We start from the raw sequence: 25,019 nt of genomic DNA on the forward strand, positions 1-25,019 counted from the left end.
TTTGTTTTGAATGCGAGATACAGGACTTCAGTCCACTATCCTGCTGAAACTGCAGTAAGAAACTTCATTTTTACTTCTAACTCGTTCATCCCGTGCGCAAAACGTATGCGCAAGAGTTCCGGTCTCCATCCAAAACAAGGCTTGTAACTCCGGGGAGAGCAGGCTGGGATATTCTCTCCTACGTTTCTGCGCACAACAGAAGTCCTCTCAAACACCCACAGTTAACGGCGCGGAAAGAATGGAGCTCTTCTTCTTTGTGTCCCCACTGTGAACGTGGTGTGTCCTCTGTGACAAGAGACCTCTCCACAAATGGGCATCGCCTCTGCGGGAGCGATCGGCACAACTACTCCACTGTGCCAGTAAGTGCGTATGTGCGTCTTGACGCTCCTCCGGCTGATCGGCGCTAAATTAACCCTTAAGCCGCGCTTCGGGCGTTAATAATGAACTTTTAAAAGAAAACAGAAAATGGGGTGGAGGTATTACTCCGTTTTAAACGAATAAACACCACAAATACTACACCAGAACGGAGCCGCAACCGGGTGGAGCGCTTTGTTCTTTATCAGCTACAGTCTAATGGAGGGAACTCGAACCGTGACAGCTGGGGCTCCATCTGATTGGATAACACTGAACGCACCATGGAATGTAAAGTAACAGTGACCCCAGGTAAAAAGTAGAACTAACAAAGTGAGGGGGAAAAACCTAGTTCATTGACAATAAAAATTCAAAGAAAATCACGACCGGGTTGAAAAAAAGCTTTCTTGGTCACATGACCACACAAGAAAACTTAAACGAAAACAAAGACTTCGTTTTTCTTATATATTTTCAAATAGGCAATAATTCAGATTTTCTGCTCAAATCCAGCATATAGGACAAAAGACTCCGCTTCCAGTCTTCAGATTGAAAAAAAAAAAATTACCCAAGAATCTTCATTAGGCATTAAAACATATCAGGCGCATATCTGTGTACCTTTGTTGTCCAGCTGTTGTGTGTGTGTCCTCCCATTGCCATACTTCAGACCCTACTGTGCAGACCAAAAGTCGACCCCTCCACAGGAAACCGGCGTCACGTTGCAGGCATTGCCCGCTGAGTCAGACGTATAACAAATGCACTCATTCCAGAACCATTTCACCCCTCTGGTGTGAACTGGACAATTTTAGAGTTATTTCATTAACTCATCTCAAACGCCATCCTGAGAAGCAGCGGTTAGGGGATTTAATGTATTTTTTGTCTATAATAAACCAAACTGTGTTTAGTATCTATAATTAGTCAAGAATAGTTTAATTCAAGTTTGACCAGTCTACATTTTGTAGTTTCCACACTTGTCATAACCCAACGTTTTCTTAATGACAAAAAAGCATTGCAAGCACTCCAGAAAGCGATAAAAAAAAAAAAAGATTTCAGTAATTTCAAACAGTTTTTGTTTAAAATCTTCTTTCAGAGTAGGATGATCCGTTTCAAGTTTGACGTGTCAAAGTACTGAACTTTAAATTGGGACCTGCAGAGAATCAAATGCAGTGTTATCTTTTTCCTTAAAACCCCCCCAAACAAACAGTGAAATAGGCCATTAGATTAAGCACTGATTTGAAATTCCAAATCAGTTACCAGCACTTGAAAGTCAGAATTTCAAAACGGAAAAGGTAAATACCCAGTAAGGCAGCAAGACACATAAAGCGTTGTTAAAGCCTCTGTTATAAACTATTTATTAACAAATCTGACAATTTGGATCTCATAAACCAGAGCCACACATTGTATCGTATACCTCTATTCTGAGCCTTAAGTGTTTTTAAAGCATAAAATGGAGAATAAAATCATTGTTACTGGGTTGTATTACTAATAGTAGTTAGCACTACCACGATTAGCAAAAAACACTTGTTTTCCAGTTAGCAACAAGAACGTGAGTCTGGTGTGATGTCATACCATCTTCAGAGTTCTGACTTCCAAGTTAAACAAAATGCATCATACACGCTTTGGCCTTTGCTTTACCCTAACCATTCTTTTTGCTCAAACACACACAAATTCCTCCACATTTGCCTTTCCATCACCCCAGAACATGTGCTGTAAACTTTTTACAAATGCAAACAGTGGAAACAAAGGAGCTCTGAGAGGTCTTTCACCTCACAGGAAGAAACCAAAGGAGGGAAAGAAGCAAGCAGCTGGATCATTTCCCTCACAAAAACACCTCTTCCCCAGATTTTAAGATCAACCAGCTAATCTGACACAAGCAGCAACAGCTGGAGAGAAGCAGGAGATTTATTGTTCCCTGAGGTAGAGCGAGAAACGTATTACCCGAACCTCCAGGGTGGAGGTTAAAGGGGCTCAGGAAATTTTAGTGTGCATCTGTTGGATACTGGGTATTTATTCACAGTTAACTATACCTCAGAGAGTTGATGGGAATTGCTGTTGAACTGGAAAAAAAGCTCAAAAAGACCACTTTGAAAGACTGCTGTAACTATTTTAACTTTAGAATAGAATATACATATTCCCACAGTAGGGAAATTCAGGTGTGTCCTCAGTAAAACAAAACGACAAATAGAAGCATGCAGGTTTAAAATGTCACAAAAAAACTGTAAAAATCTGAATCAAAATCTGTAATCAAAGTTAGAATAGACTGCATAATGAAGGAAAAACCCACATCACAAAAAAGAAATACTGTTGAGTAACCAGACTGACATATTCAGATTAAATGAAGTGTGCAACATAGTCAAATGACCGGAAACCCATAAAAATGGCATTTTTATTTAATTAAGAATAAAACCTACCCTAACAGAATCAAACTTTTCACTACCCTCTGACATCACCCAAGGTCTAATACTGTCACGATCCTGAGGTTTTTAAACTTTGATTTCATTTAGTGCAGTGATTTTGACACTTTTATTGGTGCTTACTTTGTTACTGTGGTCTTGCTTTCTTACATTTATTTCCTTAAACAACTAACTTATTATTTCTGTTACATTTTTTCCTGTTACATTTCTGTTAGATTTTTCCCTGGGTTTCTTTGTATTTCTGTTCAGCTGCTTCCTGGTTAATTAGTCTCCCTCCTTCAGCTGCTCTGCCTTTCTCTCTGCCTCAGCTGCAACTCATTTCTTCTGGTTAGCTCATCTGGTTTCCCTGTTATTTCTCCAGCCTGCCTCAGGATATAAGATATAACTGTTCATTGCTGGATTCTACTGTGTGCCTGCCAGTTCCATGCCCGGTCCATTTCCTGAGCTTCATGTCTGCTCTCCATATGCAAGACCATTTTTGTAAGTTCTTTTCATTTTTTATTATTAAAGCATTAATGTCTTCCTTGCATTTGAGTCCTTCATAAAACTAAAACATGCCAAATGTCACTGATCAGAGTTATTTTGAGTACATCCATTTGTATTTTACTAAGGATTTTTCCCTCTTCACATGCATACATTCACATTTTCAAAAGTTAAAGTTCTAATAACTACAATTTCCATCGTTTGCTCAAGGTTCATCATATAAAGAGGTACCCATCTTGACTTGGTGGAGATCACAGTTAAACACGTAAAGCTAAACTTCTTGCAACTTTGATGCAACTCCAATGCTTCAGAATCTATGTCAAAATCTGTTCTCCATAGTGTTTACTAATACCAACAGATCAGGTCAAATATTGTGTCTCTTGTGATGTCACTGAACAAAATACAAACAAAACAGAAATAATTTCTTTTTCAGTGCATTTTTAAAAGATTGACTTTTGTAAAATCCTGCTTTGGAAATCCATACTTCATCACGCAGCAATGATTTTATTTTCAGTGTACATTTGTTTAATAAAAAAAAACAAATCACTGGATAATATCTTTAAAGACCAGACCACAAAACACATTGAGGCAAAGATATTTTATTGTAAAGACCGATAATCCTTTCAATTCTTCTTTAGGCTTTTCATCATCCCACTAGAAGCGCTTTGAACCATAAAACTCCTGCATGTAAATCCCCTTCTAGTAAAATACAAAGACTAACAGGACAAAAGCCCACAAGCTGAACAAAACCAGAAGAAAATAGCTATTATCTCAGTGACAGGTCCTGCTGGCAGGCAGACAGGCAGCTGACTCAAACACTTCTGCTGCCTCTGAGCCAGAGAGGGTGAAGTAAAAACCCAGTACTGAGACCCAGGATTAGTGGTGGAAAGACCTAACACCTTTCTGCTTCACTGGGATTTTGCCACGTTAGATGGTCACAGCCCATTGCTGAAATGATGGGTGGATTAGCAACATGTGACTGTGGAAGAGCCAGATGTGATAGCTACAGGGGTTGGACAATGAAACTGAAACACCTGTCATTTTAGTGTGGGAGGTTTCATGGCTAAACTGGACCAGCCTGGTAGCCAGTCTTCATTGATTGCACATTGCACCAGTAAGAGCAGAGTGTGAAGGTTCAATTAGCAGGATAAGAGCACAGTTTTGCTCAAAATATTGAAATGCACACAACATTATGGGTGACATACCAGAGTTCAAAAAAGGACAAATTGTTGGTGCACGTCTTACTGGCGCATCTGTGACCAAGACAGCAAGTCTTTGTGATGTATCAAGAGCCACGGTATCCAGGGTAATGTCAGCATACCACCAAGAAGGACGAACCACATCCAACAGGATTAACTGTGGATGCAAGAGGAAGCTGTCTGAAAAGGATGTCCGGGTGCTAACCCGGATTGTATCCAAAAAACATAAAACCACGGCTGCCCAAATCACGGCAGAATTAAATGTGCACCTCAACTCTCCTGTTTCCACCAGAACTGTCCGTCGGGAGCTCCACAGGGTCAATATACACGGCCGGGCTGCTATAGCCAAACCTTTGGTCACTCATGCCAATGCCAAACGTCAGTTTCAATGGTGCAAGGAGCACAAATCTTGGGCTGTGGACAATGTGAAACATGTATTGTTCTCTGATGAGTCCACCTTTACTGTTTTTCCCACATCCGGGAGAGTTACGGTGTGGAGAAGCCCCAAAGAAGCGTATCACCCAGACTGTTGCATGCCCAGAGTGAAGCATGGGGGCGGATCAGTGATGGTTTGGGCTGCCATATCATGGCATTCCCTTGGCCCAATACTTGTGCTAGATGGGCGCGTCACTGTCAAGGACTACCGAACCATTCTTGAGAACCATGTGCATCCATGGTTCAAACATTGTATCCTGAAGGCGGTGCTGTGTATCAGGATGACAATGCACCAATACACACAGCAAGACTGGTGAAAGATTGGTTTGATGAACATGAAAGTGAAGTTGAACATCTCCCATGGCCTGCACAGTCACCAAATCTAAATATTATTGAGCCACTTTGGGGTGTTTTGGAGGAGCAAGTCAGGAAACGTTTTCCTCCACCAGTATCACATAGTGACCTGGCCACTATCCTGCAAGAAGAATGACTTAAAATCCCTCTGACCACTGTGCAGGACTTGTATATGTCATTCCCAAGACGAATTGACACTGTATTGGCCGCAAAAGGAGGCCCTACACCATACTAATAAATTATTGTGGTATAAAACCAGGTGTTTCAGTTTCATTGTACGACCCCTGTACTGTGAGAGTGTTGTTAGAGCAATCCAATCTGTTTTGATCAAATTAAGAGGTTTGACCAAAACTGAGCACTTACACATACACATCCGACCAAAGATATGAACACTGATACACATTACAAGCTGACCCTTGCAAAATAAGCTCCCAAAGGGCTGTGCTGCTTTTGAGACAATGCCCGGAGCTTTGTTGTTTCTGAACGGATGTGTGGAGGAATATGGATAACTTCCCCCTCCATGCACCTAATCAGCTGGAGGAAGCACAGTGCACTCAGAGCATTTCAGGAAGAAGGTGGTTATACATGGTGTTTTCTGTGGAAGAAAGGAGGGTGAAAAGTTTTAGCTTTGAAGCATTTAATTTTCATCAATAAAATCACTATAGCTTGATTTAGGAAAAAAAGATTGTAGATGAAAATTGAATCGGAGCAACCATCTATTGAGAAGAGCGCAAATTTGCAAATTTTACAATTTCTGGCAGGTTTTTCTTGGAATGGGACTCAAATACAGAAAGGTAGGCAAAAGAATTTCAGTGATTTGAGGAATTTAATAAATAAATGGTGAAAACTTAAAAGGCAGGCATGAGGTGATTGGAGCAATGGACAAGGAAAACAGACGCGAAACAGTCGGAGACATGGACAGGTTTGGTGTAGCACACAGTATGTATCCACAAGGAGTAAACAAAATGGGCGAGTAAGTGGATGGCACAGGTGAAAACAATGATGCTGATTGGTACGGTACAGGTGGACAACAAAGATACTGGGAATACTCTAACCAAGAATACTAACAAGAATAACTCAAAATATAAAGAACACAAGGATAAACTAGAAAGCTAAATGCCAAGAAAAGCATGAAAAACACTAAACAAAAATACAAACCCTTTACAACATGACCCAAATATACTACAAATCATGACAATTTCTACTTAAATGCATGTTGGGGAAGGGGAATCTCACTTTTACAAGTAATTATTTATGAAGGCCCATATAAGTCATCAAAAATCGTCAAAATAGGAACAAACAAAAGAAGATAACGTTCAAGAAAGCGAACGTTCATAAGTTGAGAAATAGCTACAAGAAACTGGCTGCTAAACATGCCCATATCTTCATTAAGAAGTTTTAAACAATTGAAGTTGTGACAAAAAAAGCTGGCTGCAGATCCAAGTTTATCTTGCCACCACACACTATGAGCGGGACACTAAGGGAAGCAAAAGAAAAATGTTTACTCTTAGAGAACAGCAGCAAAAACGTGGCATCCTGGGGTCACAAAGCCTCTATAACATGTCCAGTCATTATAAGACGTTCCAATACGTGTAGAAATGGTGGCAAATGTTTCTTACGAGAAAAGGGATTTCAAAATTCAAAATCAGAATTTTGTTAAAGTTTTACACAACTGTATCCTTTAATCCTCCAGCATCATTCATGAGATTTATATTCCGTAGGTATATTTTTTTCCTCACACCTAGGAGAACTACAGGAAAAGTTATTACATATACATACATATATACCTATATATACACACACACACACATATATACATATATATATATATATGTATACATATATACACACACACACACACATACACACACACACATATATATATATAGTTCTTTGTAAGTGATGTATATTTTTTGTGATCTGTTGCCAATTGCTACATAAAAACTATTTCTGTGACACAGTGACAGCTTGTCATCAAAATCCTAACAAAGCAAAGACGATTCTTAGAAATGGTGGGAACAAATACTTCAAATTCAAACTTGAAACAGTAATTTAGGCCTGACATATGGTTATTTACAGTTAAAAGACTGGGTGAAACTATAATTTTAATTTTCTTCTCTATTTATGTTTGTTTAAAAAAATGGCATTTATTTACTCGGGTAAGTTTAAGCTTGGCAGTTTTTTTTCTTTTCTTATACCAGCTTCTGTGCTCCCAAAATGATCATAAGTCCACACAAAAAATATCCACTTGAAAAAAAGCAGTCAAGGTTGTTTAAGAACTGTATGAAACAACAGTCCCTATATTACACATCACCATAAAAACACAATGCCTTTGGCATATTTCTAAATAACCAACAGCGGTCTGGCTCATTCTAAACTCGTAAACGTAAAGCACATATAATCAAAATTTCTTGATCAGTGTATGATTATTGAAAAAAAAACATTGAAATGTTTCTAAATTTCTGTTCTTACCTAGAAAAACAAATAGTCATTATTTTTTCATTTTGATTTTGTACTAAGAGTAGTTTTTGTTTCAAACACTGATAAGCTTCCACGTCATCACCCACCATTGCACTACAATTCATTAAAGCAACCTTTATTATGAAGCCTGCTTTATATTATATATATGAGAGGATAAAAGCTGTCTTTAGTTCCCTGCAGTGTGTGGCAACAGAAAAGGGTAGGGAAACACACAAGGGCTTCTGGGAGCCAGACCCAAAACCACAACAAAGAAGCCTGACTGTCATTTGAAAACTGAACCCAACACACCTCCTACTCATTTAAAACATACACACACAGAAACACAAAGCTATTCTTGCATCATACACAAACTATATAGGCATAAATAGACATAAACAAGCTCACAGCAACTCCATGGAAAGGGGTTGAAGCAAAACTGCCTCAAAAATAGATGTAGCCTATGAAATTTGCTGGTGTGATTATGCCCTACCAAGTCCTCCATGTTGTTTCTCACAGGGGAAAGTCGCTAAACAAAAGGCAAGACTGAACAAAATAGTTTTCCTGAGTATTTTTCCACTTTCCCACATAGGATTTGAAAAGGACAGCAAAAAAGACCACTAAATCCCCTCCTGCTGACAGTACATCACAAGTCTCAAGTATGTTCTAAGTATGTTCTATGTTTTTTAGCTTGTTTGACTCCATTTCTTTGGATCACAGTTCCCATTGATTTAACAGTTACTTTCAAAAATATATATGTTGTCAAAATATTGTAATGTCTTGTTTAAAGCATTGGGTAGGTATTTCTGGTACTGCACTGGAGAAGTGTAGATTGTACATGGCATAGAGAGAATTTTGTGTTGGTCTAAATGTCAGATCCTTCTCTGTTCCAGTGTCATATGGGGTACCTCAGGGCTTGATACATGGGTCTCTCTGTTCTTTATATCTGCTACCCTTTGGATCTATTCTTGGAAAGCACAAAATTGTTTTTGACTGTTATATAGGTGAAGCTAGGGTTTATATGCTACCTAAAGTGGAGGTATGACTATTCCATATAAATGCCAAATGATTGGCTTGAGGAACAGGAAGTTTGGAACGTTTTACTTAAACACAGCATTTAGAGGAAAAGAAGACAAAAGTATTTTTTTTTTGCTTCAGTTGGGTCTTCTGCTACATAGATGGGTCCTTCTCAAGCATAGTATGAGACACATAATGTCAAAAAGTAAGGTTTTACAATGGACACTTCCATCTGACTAAATGGTCAGATCAGTGCATCGGTAAAATCAATTTTTTTCAGCTAGCATTTAATGAGTCATTTTAAAATATGCTCTTTAATGTTATATCTCTTCTTGTTGGTTTCGAATATTAGCTGTTAATTCTATTATGATTTTACTGTTTTTCTTCATATATATGAAATACTTTCTTCCTGATTACTTTTACTTGTATATGTATATGTTCATCTACATGCTGTAATAAAGACAATTAGCTTGGCTTGAATAAACATAATGTTTGGGCAGCATTACAGATCTACACAGAGACGATTTTCTTTTGTAAAATAAAACAATAGAGCTAAGAGATTTGAAAAAATGCAAGAAGTTAATTACATTACATTGCTGTGACACACTTTGTGTTACATCTGTTCATTTTAATGACATCAGCCTGCAGCAAGTTGTAAAACTAAACATTTCATTGAGTAATCACCCCTACCTCCCCCAACACAGGAGGTCAATTCTCAGTTTATAGGTTGAAAAATCTGTGCTGACAGCTGCAAAAGCATAATTCAAGCCTGGAGACAATGTAACGACACAGTAAATCTAGTCAGCAGTCTGCCTTGTTATTAGGTGGACCAGTTTCAGTGTGATAACCAGTCTGGATCGATTTCTACTGTGAAATTTGGGAAAGGAGACCATCTGATGAATGCTAGACTTCAACATCAAAACTTCAGCAACTAACAGACAAATGGTCAAAGTTGAAATCACAAATTACTCGGCAGACATTTTTCGTTCACTGAAAAAAGGGATGAATACATGAGAATCTGTGGGGAGTAGACAACCTCGTCACTGACTGGAGCAACAATGCACAGATTGGCATCACCCCATGTGCTGCTAGCTCTAAAAGTAAACCACACACACACTATCGCCTTTGGAGACGGTTCAGCAGTTTGCTTGCTTCCCAGAATCATTGCTGACTTTCAGGAACGCTACCTCAGCCATTTGCCGAAGTCTGCAGAAACTCATCCCTCTGAGGGAGCCAACACCTCAGTGGAAGAGAAACTTGCTCAATAGGAGATTCATCTTCATTGATTTCTGCCCTCAGTGGCACACGCTGTGCAACATTATAGAGAATGTGTGTGAATGTAAGAGGACAGGTGCATTGAGGCTATTCATTTGCACTTAATACTGTGAATGATCTCTTAAAATGACTATTAATGACTGTTAGGCATTTAATGACTGTTAGGCATGAGGAAAATAAAGAATGTCAAAATGTGGTCAGGGTAGGTGAACCATTGGCGAGAAAGGTCACATAAAGCCAATGTTGAAAATGCAATGGAGTAATGGCACCCTCTGCAGACTGTCTGTATCAACAGAAAAATGCACCACAATGTGATTCTTGCCAGTGATATCACAATATGGACATGTGTGTTAATATAACTTAGTTTTATTTAAATATGTAATCAGAACAGACTTAGGGAGAAAATAGTTATGTTTTTCCTATGACACACATTCCTATTTGTTTCCTGCTAAAATAGACGTGTAAAAGATGAGCATCACCAGTATAATCACTGGACAAAAATAATTATTTGTGATTTCTGCCCCATTGTATACCATATTCCTATCATTTGGATGCACTTTACAGTAACCCTTCAGATGTCTAAAAATATAAACAAGAACACCAGCATCTGTGTAATCCATTTTTGAAATCTAAACAACTGTGGAGAGGACTCACAGGAAACTATAACTCAAACCGGCAGAACAAAATAACACTCTTTCTTTTTCGTCAGGAAGATCATGTGAGAGGGAACTTTTGTTCAACAAGGTATCAAGGAAGATGAAGTTAACAATAAAAAAACTGTTTTTATAATTAGGTTTCAGTTTTATGCTAAATTATTTTCTCAATAAAGTGTGAACTGCATTAAAGTGTGAAAACATTGGTTAATATCTTGACGTTAAATGTGAAATCACATCTATAATTTATTTTTGGTTATCTATGTGACTTTGCAAGACATGGGAATAGGGATTGGCCTCAACCAAATTATTAGGTAGGTAATTATGTCAACCATATTATCATCTTCATGCATACAACTCCCAGTTGTATAAACCTTAATGCATATCGGATTTAAGAATATAAGGTAATGTGTTTTTATATAATGAAGGAGAGTGTGGCCTAAGGGCATCTCCACCCTATATCAACGCTGTATGATTATTAGGCAACTTCTTGTCCTCTGGCAAAATGGACAAAAAAAAGGCAGATTTTACTGACTGAAAAGTTAAAAGTTGTAAAGTCTTGCAGAACAATGCAGCACTATTGACATTGTCAAGATCTTGGGGCATGATCACAGAACCACCTAATATTTTCCTGCAAATAGACAGAGCCAGCTGAAGGTTGCAGAAGGAAGCAAGCAGAATTTAATTTGGGGGCCCAATTTCAATTCAAAAAGTGATACTTATATATAAATTTGATATGAGGGATATATTTCAAGCAATTATTTCTGTCAATTTTGAGTATTACGGCTTACAGCAAAAAGAAAACCTATAATTCAGTTTCTCAGAAAATTAGAATATAACATATTATAATAACTATGTTATATTATATATAACATATATAATAAAAATATTTTAAATGCAGAAATAAATTAAATATATAAATAAATTACAGACATGTCTTTGCCTGTGCTTTCATAAAGAAGACAGGTGACTTTGTAGTTGTCCAACAGACCGTCATTGATTCCCTCCACATGGAGGGTTAGAGAAAAAAGGTAGTGGCTAAAGAAGCTGGTTGTTAAGTGCTGTATCCAAGTACATTAAAGGAAAGCTTGGTGGAAGGAAAAAGTGTGGTAGAAATAGGTGTCTCAGGCCAGCCCTGCCCTAACCCCAGCCCTAGTCAACAGGATCATAAACAACCTGTTGACCAAAAAAAGGGCATAACTTAACTCCTAAAGATCTGAGAAGTATCAAAGGTAAAACTACCAGAACCCCATTCACATCCAGCACTGGCATATTCCAGAACTGTAACAAAATCAGTAGAAGTAGGTTTTTAGCGACAGATATGGCAAAGATGGTAAAGGTGGAAAAGCAGCAGAGAACCAATGGAGATTACCGCTGAGGCAGCAGCACCAACACAAAGACAGAACAAGATCTGACATCCCACCATCTGCTACACTGGGCTCAGTGAACAAACAAATTCAAACACAGACATGCTGGCAGGGACTTGTACAATGTGCAACATGCAGGGAAGGGAGACGTGCATAATAGACCCATCTGATCCCATAAAGTCAAACACCTGTTAAGCATCAACAACACAGACAACATCATTGGCACATGTGCCACCGTTGTCACTTCTGCACTAACACGATATTCCATTCAGGATGCACTGAAAACACAGCCATTTGAGGCACTAAACCATTCAGAAGAACTGCAAAATAATATTGGCAAATTCTTTCTTTCATTAGTGAGATTTCACAAACTGAAAACAATAGTTCAGATCCATGCAGGAATGCACATACACAGCTTACCTACCCTTCACCTACACCAACACCCTTTAACATTTTATTGGATTGATTCCATTCACTGAACATTCATCTTTGTGAAAGAGAGGCCCTGACTCCATTTGCTCTGACAGTAAAGTCAGTAGGTGATATGATGTACACAGTAAATGATAAAGAGCCCCTTTGTGCCCAAGAAAATGAAAAATGAGAACCGCAAAGACAGAAGAGCAGAAAAGGTGCAGCAAAGTGGGCTGAAACCAATGTGACCTTTATTCTTCTGCCTAACTGCATGAATCATTTGAAGGTTAATGACTTGTCCTTGGTGAAGTTACAGGTTTAACTTAGAACATACAAGTTATCCTCGTGTAAAACTGACGTAATCTCTTTCCTTCCCTGCACCAAATCTCCAAAGGTGAACAGTAAACACAGACTCTTGTGTTTCTGAGCCCTATTTGACAAAAAGCTTGACAGCAAGTGTCCAGCACTGTAAATGGAATCTGGTCCAATGTGTGTGTGTTTTTGTCAATGTCTAACAAAGAAGTCTTCAATGGGGGTGTTGTTTTCACAGGAAGAAGATACCTTCGGCATGAGACAATGAAGTTCTTGCTTACAGGGTTTCATGTCAGGGTTTCAATAGGCTGAAGTCTCCGGTAAACAGAAATAACCGATGAAAAGTAATATTCATAACACATGGTAATTCTTTAGATGTTTTTGGAGAGGAAAAAGACAATCTGGATCAGGAAAGTAGGTTAGTACTGAAAGACATGACAAAAGGACCCATTTTCATGCTTCATCAGGGGACCTGAGCCTGAAAGTAATGAAACGGCAGGCGTAATAAGGCTCTTAGGGAGGTAGGGTCTTTGGGATGAAAGATTCAGCTCTCAGGGGCAGGTTAACAGGGTCAGAACTAATGAAATACATGCCAAAAGCTTTCAGCTAATCCACAAGAAATGATATCATTTATCTGCACTCCTTATTTAAAGTTTAATCTGTTGTTTTAAATGTATAAGTTATGAAGAACCTGTTTTCAAAACAGAACAGCACGTTCCAGAAGCCAAATCATTCTAAAAATCAGTGAGACAAGCATTTGTATTCAGCTGTCATAAAGATATACAAATGAATAAATTAAATGGAATCCAGTGCTACCTATTACCTTCAGAGGTCATATCACACTAAACACACTCCCACGGTCAAATATGGTGGTGGCAGCATATTGTGGAGATTACTTTATTGAGCAGGGATGGGAAACTGGTCATCCAGGTCCCAAAGTACCTGAACAGGTCAATGCCACACAGAGTTCTAGCAGCTACCACCATGTTTGACTGTCAATCCTTCTTTTCTGGCAAATGCTGTGTTAGTATTTTCTGATGTAACAGGACATCCACTTCCAAAATGTTGCACTTTTGTCTCATTAGTACACAGAATGTTTTCCCAAAAGTCTCAGGGCTCATCAAGATGTTCTTGGCAAATGTGACGAAGGTCTTTATGTTCTTTTTGATTAGTGGTGGTTTTCATCTTAGAACTCTCCCATGAATGGCATTTTTGCCCAGTCACTCTCTTATTGAAGAGTCATGACCTGATGAACCATACCTGAGTCACGTCAGGCGTGCTGTATTTTAGTCTGTGTTCTGGGTTCGTTTGTGTCCTCTGGAAGAGTTGTTGATGTGCTCTTGATGTATTTGGGAGTTTGTATTGGTATTGCTGAACCATTTTTTGATTTGGGTTTACAGCTGTCATTTTAATTAACTAGAGCCTACAGTCCCTACAACTGCGACTGAAACTGAACTCAGCTTTCCAAATATGGGGTTAATCATAGTTAACTTATGATTTAACAAAAATGGGCAAATATATTTCCACCCAGGGCCAGGTTGGTCTGGGTAGATTTTTCCTCAATAAATGGAGTCACCCTATGAAAACTGAATTTTATATTTACCCAGGTCGTCTTTGTCTGATGATAAATTGTGTTTGATGATGTAAAAAATATTAACTGTGACAAAAGAAAATCCACAAGCGTGACATTTTTTTTCACTGCACTGTACAAAGAAATAGTTTAGAATAAAGCATAATAATGTGTTCGAATGGCCCAGTCAAAGTCCAGACATAATTCTAGTTAAGAATGTCTGGCAAGAATTGAAAATTTTATTTTAACAATATTCTTCATCCAACCTTACTGAGCTTGACCTATTTAACATAAAGATCGTCAGTTGACCTGTGCAAAGCTGGTACAGGCCTATACCACAATACTGTTATTGCAGTAAAAAACAGATTTAAAAATATATTTATTATCGTAGTTTTCCAGTAGCTTGAATGCGAGGTTCTGGGCGACTCAGATTTAAAAGATTTATCTGGTCAAAATAAGTGAGTGAGACAAGTTTGATGATGCATCGTGGAAGTTTTCACATCTGCGGGGTGGGAAAATGTCCCAGTGATTAAGCCTAGCCAATCCATCTCTCTGTCTGCTAAACCAGTCACTGGCAGTGATAGCTTCGAACAAGAGAGGGTATGCTGGGCGAACAAAGCCCATCTGTGTCAGACAATACGCAATGGACCTTGCTCAATGAGACACTGCTACTTAGTCACTATGTAAGGTGGTGTGGTGAATCAGAGATAGACAAACGTCAGCTACCATGAATGATTAACTACCAAAGCTAAACATCAGCATTCATTCTTCACTCTTAATGGTAAGAGAGGACAGGCTCAGAGATGTACATGAAGATGTAGACATGTGTGAACTAGACAGCAAGAGCAGGTGTGACTCACTTCCTGTGTCTGCCATTTATGTTCACATCTTGTTCAGAGAGAAGCACTGTCATGAAAAAGAACATGGATGTGCTGCTGGGTGGGGTTTACTTGTAACATAAGCAGCAGACCCTCAGCTGTTAAACTGCGTCCTGACGCCTGCTGGTTCACTGAGACACAAACCACATTCCACCACACACTAAAGCTGTTTTCATTTACAGTGGCAGGGACCTGGGAATTGCTGTCTGAGTGCTATTAGAACAGACTAGCCAAATAAGTGAAAAAATCAGTATCTTTTGCAACATTTTAAGCATTTACTGTGTTTCCCAGTTGAGTTTTAAATGGCTTGTCTGGCTTGTTCGGTCAATAGGGCTTAGATAGGATAAGGCTGAGAGGAAAGTGGTGTCCTTGAGTGTGTGGTGCAGACTAGTCAAGGGTCAGAGGACATCCTGTAACTGTGTTTCGTGTGTGTATGGAAAAGGAAATGAACAGGTACTCAGAGCTTTTGAGGTTCAACCGCAGGGAAGCTCATCTACTGTACAGGATGACTATAAGACTATCTTTATTCAGGTCACTGTGAAAATAAACACATTTTACCATGAAAGAGGTGAAGATCTAACAGTTCATACTCAAAAAACAACAGAATATACAAAACAAAATCTCATCACTGGATGTAGATGCCTGCATTGAAAAGGCATTATATCCCCTCTTTACATTTGGTCATGTTACAACAGCAAACTTCAAAGTATTTAATTGGGGTTTTTTGTGATAGACCACAACAAACTACTGCCTACTTGTGAAGTGGAAGGAAAATAGTTTTGAAAATGTTTTACAAGTTTAAGTCTTAAAAAGTATATTAATCATCCCATGTTTACTCTGATTCCCCTAAAACAATTCCAGCATAACCAGTTGCCTTCAGAAGTCACATCACTCACAACATATCATCCTCCCCCCAGTGAAACATGGTGAGCATCATACTATTGGGAGGCTTTTATTCAGCTAAATCCTGAATCCAGTTGAGGATCAGTGGCAAGACTTGGCAACTACATTTCACAAATGTTCTCTTTCTAATTTGACTGTGCTTGATCTTTTCTGCAAATAGGAGGAATAGTGTATGGTGGCAGAATCACGCTGTGGGGATACCTTTCTTCGGAAGGAACTGGAAAGCCCATTAAAGTTGATGGGAAAATGGATGGAGCTGAAGAGGGGACTATTTTGGAGAAAAACCTGTTAGAGGCTTCAAAAGACTTGAGATTGCCACTGTAACAAAATACTGTAAAAACTGTGAAAATGTAACAGTATTATACAGGGTTTTTTTTATCAAAATGGTACCATATCGTATAGTATAATGCATTCTGGGAAATATTTCCTCATGATCTTAAAATAAAGGTATTTACTGTAAATGATATTGCATTCTGGGAATGATGTCTGATTCAACAGTTAACAGAATTTTGCTGTATTTCTTAGGCAGACATCGTGACATGTGCAGACAAACGTTTTACTTTTCAGCGGATATCCAACTTAATCTGCACTTTCTGAACACATCCGTGGGTAAGTTAAAAGTCATTTAAGGCATCTTGCAATGTTCTTAACCTTTGTCATTTTTGGATTTTATTTTAAATTGACATTCAACTTTTAATCGTCGTTCTCTTAATTCCTCTTACAGTGTGGTCGGAGAGCTAATAGCATAAAATAGATTCTAGCGTTTAATTGACTTGGATAGTCTGAGCTAAATTAAATTTGTGGGTGTAAAGTTTTAAGCAGTCAGTCATTTTCTACCGCTTATTCCATAGTGGGTCGCAGGGGAGCTGGTGCCTATCTCCAGCAGTCTATGGGCGAAAGTACACCCTGGACAGGTCACCAGTCCATCGCAGGGCAACACACAAACAACCATGCACACACTCATTCATATACCTAAGGGGCAATTTAGATTGACCAATTAACCTAACAGGCATGTCTTTCGACTGTGGGAGGAAGCCAGAGTACCCGGTGAGAACCCATGCATGCACGGGGAGAACATGCAAACTCCATGCAGAAAGATCCCCAGCCAGGAATCGAACCCAGGACCTTCTTGCTGCAAGGCAACAGTGCTACCAACTGCGCCACCGTGCAGCATTTAAAAACGTTTTAAGCATTTAAAAAAAAAAACTACTGTTATATTTGAATGGGGAAAATAACTCTTCAGAATCAGAATCAGAATCAGAATCAGAAAAGCTTTATTGCCAAGTACGTTTTTGGACATACAAGGAATTTGTTTTGGCGTAGTCGGTGCAATACAGTACAAATTAAACAGTATAAACATATCTACAATATAATATAAATATATGTGCACAGTTTTAAGTGAGTGAGAGTAAATATAGAGCAGTATAAGATGCAAGAGCAATACAACAGTGCAGGTGATCATTGTGCAAGTAAAGCAGTGCAAGTAAAGCAGGAGTCCAAGCTGAGCGTTAATGTAACACATAGAGTTACAAGTTACAAGTGTCCTGTCAGCAAAAAAAGGGGGGGTGTGGGGGAAAGGGAGAGTGTCAGGGTGGTTTCCGGGCTTTGTTAACCAGGCTGGTGGCAGATGGGAAAAAACTGTTCTTGTGGCGTGAGGTTTTGGTCCGGATGGACCGCAGCCTCCTGCCAGAGGGGAGAGTCTCAAAGAGTCTGTGACCGGGGTGGGAGGGATCAGCCAGAATCTTCCCTGCCCGCTTCAGGGTCCTGGAGGTGTACAGTTCCTGGAGCGACAGTAGACTGCAGCCAATCACCTTCTCAGCAGACCGAATGACACGATGCAGCCTGCCCTTATCCTTGGCTGTAGCAGCGGCGTACCAGATGGTGATGGAGGAGGTGAGGATGGACTCAATGATGGCTGTGTAGAAGTGCACCATCATAGTCTTTGGCAGGTTGAATTTCTTCAGCTGCCGCAGGAAGAACATCCTCTGCTGGGCTTTCTTGATGAGGGAGCTGATGTTTGGCTCCCACTTGAGATCTTGGGAGATGATGGTTCCCAGGAAGCGGAAAGATTCCACAGTGTCAATTGTGGAGTCACAGAGGGTGATGGGGGCAGGTGGGGCTGGGTTCTGCCTGAAGTTCACAACCATCTCCACTGTCTTTAGAGCGTTGAGCTCAAGGTTGTTCTGGCTGCACCAGTCCAACAGATGGTCCACCTCCCATCTGTACGCAGACTCATCACCATCAGAGATGAGTCCGATCAGGGTGGTGTCGTCCGCAAACTTCAGAAGCTTGACAGACTGGTGACTGGAGGTGCAGCTGTTGGTGTACAGGGAGAAGAGCAGAGGAGAGAGAACACAGCCTTGGGGGGAACCGGTGCTGATGGTCAGGGAGTCAGAGACGTGCTTCCCCAGCCTCACGCGCTGCTTCCTGTCAGACAGGAAGTCAGTGATCCACCTGCAGGTGGAGTCGGGCACACTCAGCTGGGAGAGCTTCTCCTGTAGCAGAACTGGGACGATGGTGTTGAAGGCAGAGCTGAAATCCACAAACAGGATCCTGGCGTAGGTTCCTGTGGAGTCCAGGTGCCGGAGGATGAAGTGAAGGGCTAGGTTGACTGCATCGTCTACAGACCTGTTGGCTCTGTAGGCAAACTGCAGGGGGTCAAGGAGGGGGTCGGTGATGTCTTTTAGGTGTGAGAGCACAAGGCGCTCAAAGGACTTCATCACCACAGAGGTCAGGGCGACGGGTCTGAAGTCATTAAGCCCTGTGGTCCTTGGCTTCTTGGGAACAGGGACGATGGTGGAGGACTTGAAGCAGGCTGGCACATGACATGTCTCCAGTGAGGTGTTAAAAATCTTTGCTTGAAACAGCTTGTTAACGTTGTTGCTAATCGAATAAGTTTTCACAAAAGTTAACCTTAACGTGACCGTATGCAATCCTATACAAAGCATATTACTTTCATGTCTGTCACACAATTTATTATGTCGTAACTTCAGGCAGTTGAGCCATGTGAAACATTTTAATATATTTCTATCTGGCTAATGCTTATCATACAGTGTTAAGTTGGCATGAAACTTATGCTGTATTAGTAATTTCTGACTACTGATTCTTACAAATTTCAACAAGCTTGTAGTCACTTAAAGGGTTTTTCTATTACATTTGCATCTATATATGTTAGCTTTGAAAATGTTCTTATGTCAGGTATTTGCTAATGAATGTGCTACTTTATTCAAGTATGTAAGACACATGAGAATTCATTGCAATATTCAAAACCTGTGTTTCAAGTGTGCGTGGCCTGACTGCCAAAGAGTATTCCAAAACATTTGCAGCCTTCAAATCACATGTTTACAGACATCATAAAAGAGGACATATGGTTAGGCCAGTACTGCATGGGGCAACTGAACTAAAATGTCATGTTGATGTGTGAAGCACCACTTTTTTTCTCATCTGAAAATACACATTAAATAGGGCAAAACTATCTCATGTCCATTTAAACATTGTGACAAGCAGTTTCGAGTGTTGTCTGCATTCTCTTTGCATATTTTTGGAAAACACAGACACAGTTCTGATGATGGTCTAGCTGACACAGTATGGGCTTCAGCTGCACAACCAGGAACATTTCCCCTGGAGTGCCCAAAAAACAACTTTCTGATACTGACCATAATGCTCCGAAAGACGTATTAGTAGAGCAGTCTGCTGTCTACCTGGAAAATGCGGATGAAACACAGTTTTAAAAATATTTATCTCTGTTTTACTTTAAATTAAAAGTTAAGTTGCTGCTTTCATCTTCTGTAATTCAACAAATGTTGAAGGTTTTCAAGAAATACATGATATCAGTCAGTCACACATGCTTTTTAAACTCAATGAAAGAATGGCTGCACTCGGAGTCTCAGATGCAGACATAAGCACAGTAATTGATGTCCTGAAAACAGAAGATTTATTGAAAGCTTGCAATACTACCACACTGAAAACAGACCAAAGAAAAACTATGTTCAAAAATTCTTTTAATTATGTTTAACCTGTGCCCATTTGCCTGGGCAAAAATGACAAAGGCAAAGAGTGTTTTGCTCAGTATATTCCAATCAAGCAAACGATTGAATCCCTCTACGATTGTGAGTGCCTGAGAATGCAGTACAATCAGGTACACTCTCGCGTTCTGCTAATGATGTGTTTCAAGGTGTTTGGGATGGTACTAAAGTAAAGGACAGCTTGCTGTTCAAGTCAGATGCCTCCTCACTTGGTTTGATTCTATACCAGGATGCCTTTGAAGTGGTGAACACTATAGGGTCTGGCAAGAAAAAACACAAGATACTTGGAGTGTATCTCACTCTTGTTAATATTTTGCCACAGAATAGATCAACCATTGATCAATTGCAACTTATTCTTCTCTGTAAGAGCAAGATTTCAATTATTTTGGTCAATAATTAGTTATGACTCCCCTTGTAAATGATCTAAAAAGCCTTGAAGATACTGGCACTGAAATACATGATGGAATAGTTTGCAAAGGAATTTTGTGCGCCATAGCGGGAGACAACCTAGGCTCACACATTGGGGATTTGTTTTGAAAATATCAGTCTGAGTTCACATTTCTGCAGGTATTCTGAAATCGACAGAAAGACATTTGAAACAGATCCTCCATTCAGGGGTACTAAACGAACTGTCCAGTCCCACAAAGACAGTTCAGAGCAGTGGTGATTACACTTGTAGCAGAGATGTCAAATTTGATTCTGTTTTCAGTAAGCTGAAATAACTTTCATGTTTGTCAGCCCGGACTGCCTCTGTATCTTGGCCATGATCTATTTGAAGGGATTGTGTCATCTGACATGGCATTGTTCATTAAGCATCTTATCGTACAGCAACAGTTTACTTACCTAGAGTTAAATGGACAAATCAGTTCCATTACCTCGGTGATGATTCTACTAACAAACTTTATGAACTTAATCCAGACAGTGAAAGGCTTGGTGGCCATGCTGTGCAAAACTGGCGTTTGCTTCGATTGTTGCCAGTCTTGATTGGAGAGAAGATCAAATGTCCAGCAGATAATGAAGTATGGCGACTGCTTTTACATCTCAGAGAGATTATGGAATTGATCTGTGCAGCTGCCACTGGCCGGATAGCCACTTTAAGAGTTCATTGATGAATGTCTGTATTTAAGACTCAACATGTTTCCTAATCACCCAGTTAACCCTAAGCATCACTATCTCAGTCATTATCCAGAGTTTATTGTGCACTTTGGCCTACCTATCCGTCTTTGGACATTACGATTTGAAAGTAAACATGCATACTTTAAACATTGCGCTAGGAAATTGCACAACTTTAGTAACCTTTCCTCGACCCTTGCTGACAGGCATCAGCTTCTTCAGGCTGTTCTGAATGCTAGAAATGTCGTTCCACCAGCTGTTGTAGTTGAGAAGGGCACAGAATCTTTCTCAGATGACTACAATGATGACATTAGAGAATCAGTTGCAAACCATTCTTTTGATCCTGAAAATACTGTCATTGCCAACAGTAACAAGTTCAAAGTACAAAAAGAGCATGTTCATTGTGATTGATGACAGTGAGGTGGGACTGATTGTGGGTGGAATTAAAGTAATACTAATCCATAGAAACTCAGCTATACATTCATTGTTGACAAATATCTTGCAGTGCATCTTCCCAGTATGAGTGTTTATTGTCTTTCACAGAGTCAGAAAAGTTACTGCTGTGTTATTTAAAAAAAAAAACTCTGTTTTGATTACTTTTTTCCCTTTATCTGTAAAACAAAAAAAAGAAAACTACATAATTTTCAATCCACTTTACAATTATGAGCTACTCTCATTAAATCCCCCAAAACACCGACATTTGTAGTCGTATTGTCAAACATATGAGTGAAAAAGTTTAAGGGTGTGATAGTTCAGTGTTGGGAGGGTGAATAGGAGGTATTTTAATATAATATTAAAACTAAGTTCTGCTTCCTGCATTACTGTTGTCATCAAGCAAACAGTCCAGTCATTACCTGGAGAGAAGTAACAAGAAGTTACTTAATATTTACTTCTCGCTTGAAGAAACTGATTACCATTTTTCATTCTGAGTCTGGATGGGAATTGTGCCCTGACGTATACACAAAGCCTGTGTAATAAGAATAGTTAAACATTTGCTAGTTAAAATATCGCTTGGCATACCAGGAAAGCCTCCAAGCAGAAATCTCCAGTGGGTTGGCTTTGTTTGAGAATAAGGGTCCAAGAAGGGGTGAATTTTCCCTGGCATCTCTAATGTACCCCTGCAGTGTTCAACATGCCAGAAAGCCCTCAGGGTGCACAGAGACAGGGAGAAATCTATGCAGGCCACTCTTTGCACTGCAGTTGTTCAAGAAATCAATAAAGCAGAGTGCATCCACTCATCAGAACCCTCGGGCCTCTGAACTGTTTTATAACATCTTATGCTTTAGTTCTTTGTTTGGTTTCAGGCTACAGTGCAGCAACAGAACATAGTTTTTTGTAAACATATTTGCTTTGAATCTGAAGCTTAGGAATCCTTCACTATTCCCTATAAGCAAGTAAGTAGTGAGTCCAAGGCATCTACATGACCTCTCCTGTTTTTTTGCATGCAGGGGGACAGACATTTAATTAAACTGACTTAGTGAATCAGAGTTTCAAGTAAAACAACAATAAACATCAGCAGAAGCCTCTGCTGCCTGCCTTGATACTGTAGATTAAAGATGTGCTAAGACAGGCTGAAGCCCTTACTGCAATCCACAACAGGATTAGATGTGGTACAGAAGAAGGGTGCATCCAAAATAATAATGATAAACCCTACCAGGTGGCATTGACAACACTCTTTCGTGTAGAGGTTCTAATGCCAAATTACTCAAAATTAGATACTTTTAGTATCTGTGAGGTGTTTACAAATGAAGTCAAAGTAGACACAGAGGTGTAAGAAGCTATTTGAAAGGAAACTTTGGTCTCTACATGTTGAGACATCTCTGTGATTCATTCAGGCCTGTAGAGTGTGAGACAAAGCAAAACTTTCAGCAGATAACAGAAACGCTGAAAGGATTACAGCAAAATTGCTCAGTTTTATCCTTTCAGTCTCTGTCTTGGAACAATGTTGGATTTGGAAATGTCAGCAGGCTTTTGGAAAACTCAGAATTAGTGTAAGGATTTAGTTTCTCTAGAGAATATACATAAAGGCAGTTTTAGTAATGCAAAGATTAGTCATGCAAAGATTAGTCATGCTAATTGCTAATATAAAGATGCTAAAGAAAGATTAAAATGTGTCCTGTGTAACATGTTTTTTTTTGGAAACTGAACAAATATACCAAATGAAAATAACATGTTGACTTTTAAACTGTGGGCTGATAATTTTAATTGTCTTCCTTTTCTTTTGTCAACTACACACAATTTTTGTTTCCAAAAGAACGTTTGCTTTCTATCATGTTTTTCAACAAACCTAAAACCAAAGTTCACCAATTTAATATACCGTCTTTCTGCTTTTTTAATTTAACATACAGTACAGTCCAAACGTTTAGACACACCTTCTCATTCAAAGAGTTTTCTTTATTTTCATGACTATGAATATTGTAGCTTCACACTGAAGGCGTCAAAACTATGAATTAACACATGTGGAATTATATACTGAACAAAAAAGTGTGAAACAACTGAAAATATGTCTTATATTCTAGGTTCTTCAAAGTAGCCACCTTTTGCTTTGATCACTGCTACGAACACTCTTGGCATTCTAATAATTCTATAATATTCTATAATAAGTGGGATTTCAAGCCTTATAAATGGGGTTGGAAGGAAGACCAAGGAAGACCAAGAGTCACCTCTGCTGCGGACGATAAGTTCATCCGAGTCACCAGCCTCAGAAATCGCAGGTTAACAGCAGCTCAGATTAGAGAACAGGTCAATGCCACACAGAGTTCTAGCAGCAGACACATCTCTAGAACAACTGTTAAGAGGAGACTGTGTGAATCAGGCCTTCATGGTAAAATAGCCGCTAGGAAACCACTGCTGAGGACAGGCAACAAGCAGAAGAGACTTGTTTGGGCTAAAGAACACAAGGAATGGACATTAGACCAGTGGAAATCTGTGCTTTGGTCTGATGAGTCCATGTTTGAGATCTTTGGTTCCAACCACCGTGTCTTTGTGCGGCGCAGAAGAGGTGAACGGATGGACTCTACATGCCTGGTTCCCATCGTGAAGCATGGAGGAGGAGGTGTGATGTTGTGGGAGGTGCTTTGCTGGTGACACTGTTGGGGATTTATTCAAAATTGAAGGCATACTGAAACAGGATGGCTACCACAGCATCTTGCAGCGGCATGCTATTCCATCCGGTTTGCGTTTAGTTGGACCATCATTTATTTTTAAACAGGACATTGACCCCAAACATACTTCCAGGCTGTGTAAGGGCTATTTTACCAAGAAGAAGAGTGATGGGGTGCTGCGCCAGATGGCCTCCAAGGTCACCGGACATGAACCCAATCGAGATGGTTTGGGGTGAGCTGGACAGCAGAGTGAAGGCAAAAGGGCCAACAAGTGCTAAGCATCTCTGGGAACTCCTTCAAGACTGTTGGAAAACCATTTCAGGTGACTACCTCTTGAAGCTCATCAACAGAATGCCAAGAGTTTGCGGAGCAGTAATCAAAGCAAAAGGTGGCTACTTTGAAGAACCTAGAATATAAGACATATTTTCAGTTGTTTCACATTTTTTTGTTCAGTATATAATTCCACATGTGTTAATTCATAGTTTTGATGCCTTCAGTGTGACGCTACAATATCCATAGTCATGAAAATAAGGAAAACTCTTTGAATGAGAAGGTGTGTCCAAACCTTTGGTCTGTACTGTAAATAATTCAAATTTTTTGTTACACACACTATATTGCAGAACGTATTGGGTCACACCACCAAATCAATGAATTCCAGAGTTCCAATCACTTTCATGCAGGTGTATTAAGTTATGTGAGGA

At 39.5% G+C, this 25,019-nt stretch overlaps 1 protein-coding gene and 1 long non-coding RNA gene across 6 annotated transcripts in view; one reads left to right on the plus strand and one right to left on the minus strand.

Annotated features, from left to right (window-relative positions):
- The window catches only part of rtkna (rhotekin a), a 100,210-nt gene that overhangs the window by 67,427 nt on the left and 7,764 nt on the right, over positions 1 to 25,019 (minus strand). Inside the window, exon 1 of one of the 5 annotated variants that reach the window (XM_047381688.1) lies at positions 967 to 984. The exons of 3 other annotated variants lie outside the window; for them this stretch is intronic. The gene's annotated coding sequence lies outside the window, so the exon portion shown is untranslated. Of the gene's footprint in view, positions 1 to 74; positions 318 to 966; positions 985 to 25,019 lie in introns of those variants that run through there. One more of the 5 variants, XM_047381687.1, reaches the window with a different exon arrangement.
- Positions 227 to 16,488, plus strand: LOC124877985. Its single transcript, XR_007040643.1, has 4 exons — positions 227 to 359; positions 3,124 to 3,242; positions 16,035 to 16,099; positions 16,237 to 16,488. It is a non-coding gene; the product is annotated as an uncharacterized LOC124877985 (long non-coding RNA).

Source organism: Girardinichthys multiradiatus, chromosome 12 (assembly GCF_021462225.1).
Source record: "Girardinichthys multiradiatus isolate DD_20200921_A chromosome 12, DD_fGirMul_XY1, whole genome shotgun sequence".
Lineage (NCBI taxonomy): Eukaryota > Metazoa > Chordata > Actinopteri > Cyprinodontiformes > Goodeidae > Girardinichthys > Girardinichthys multiradiatus.